The following is a 1,640-nucleotide window of genomic DNA, read 5'->3' as shown; positions in this document are numbered from 1 at the left end:
AAGTCAGGTTTCACTAACTTGACTGTTTTTGTTGAAGTGGTGACTGTACATTGTCTATATTACCGTCAGCAGGACCTTTGACGGGATTTAGCACGATATACTGGTTCGTAAGATTAGATCACATGTGATCAGGGAGAGCTAGCCAACTGGATACAAAATTGGCTTGACAGTAGGAGACAGAGGATGGAGGGAGAGGGTTGTTGTTCAGACTGGAGGCCTGTGACCAGTGGTGTGCTACAAGTATTGATGCTGGGTCCACTGATGCGCATCATCGACAAATGATTTGTTCGAGAATATCAGAGTCATTGTTAGTAATTTTGTGGATGATCAAGTTAATGGCGTAGTGGGCAGTGAATACGGTTATCCAAGGGGATCTCGACCAACTGGGCCAGTAACCCAAGCCATGAAAGATGGATTTTAATTCAGGTATTGAGTTTTGGACTAACACAGTTAATGGTACAGCCCTGGGCAGTGTTGTTGAACAGAGAGAGACGAAAGGGGTGCAGTTACGTTGTTCTTTGAAAGTGGCATCACAGGTGGACAGGGTGGGGAAAGCGGCGTTTGGCACACTTGCCGTCATTGGCCAGCACTTTGATACATGAGTTGGAGATATTTGTAACATTGTCTTCAATATTTCCCTTGGACAGAGGAGGCTTATAAGGGTGACCTTATAAAGGTTTATAAAACCATGCAGGGAATAAGAATGGTGAATAGCCAAGGGTAAGTGAGTCCAAAACTAGAGGGTATAAACATGAGGTGAGTGAGCAAAGATTTAAAGAGGGAGCTGAGGGGCAACATTATCCACAGAGGATGGTGCACAGACAGAACGAACTACCAGGGCCACATGGGAGAAACAAGAACAATTGCAACACGGAAACAATATTTAGGCAGACACATGGAGAGGGGATGGTTTGAAGGGATATGGACCAAACACAGGTAAATGTGACTCATTCAGTTTTGGAAAAATGGTCAGCATTGATGACTTGGACTGAAGGTTCTGTTTTCATGCTGTATGACCCTGTACCTGGTTGAAGAGGAGGAGAATACTGAGATAAGGCATGTTGTAGACACTGAAGCAAGCTATAGACATAGGGATGGTAGTTTGGAATGCGGTACATTTTAAATATGTGGAGGGCCTATCTGGAAAGAAGGAGGTTACAGAGATAGGGAAAATTAAACGAGTTAAAAATTATTGAAGACACTGATCCACAAGACATACAATAACTACAGTGTTGGAGAGGGAACACAGAACAGAAAGATCCCAGACAGCATTCCCACCCTCTCGTGTGAGGCCTGCTTTCCCCTCTGTTGTACTGATGCTCACTAAGACAGCACAGGCCTGGATTCATAACTGTGAACTCTCTATGCTGTCTCAGTGCAACACAAGTTAAAATAGGGGTGGTGACTTGCCAGGGCTGTGTACGTGCTGTGCTCCGAGTAAAAAATGAGGTCTGCAGATGCTGGAGATCACAGCTGCAAATGTGTTGCTGGTCAAAGCACAGCAGGTTAGGCAGCATCTCAGGAATAGAGAATTCGACGTTTCGAGCATAGGCCCTTCATCAGGAATAAGAGAGAGAGAGCCAAGCCGGCTAAGATAAAAGGTAGGGAGGAGGGACTAGGGGGAGGGGCGATGGAGGTGG

This window comes from Hemiscyllium ocellatum, chromosome 44 (genome assembly GCF_020745735.1).
Source record: "Hemiscyllium ocellatum isolate sHemOce1 chromosome 44, sHemOce1.pat.X.cur, whole genome shotgun sequence".
Lineage (NCBI taxonomy): Eukaryota > Metazoa > Chordata > Chondrichthyes > Orectolobiformes > Hemiscylliidae > Hemiscyllium > Hemiscyllium ocellatum.
This window is presented reverse-complemented; position numbering follows the sequence as displayed.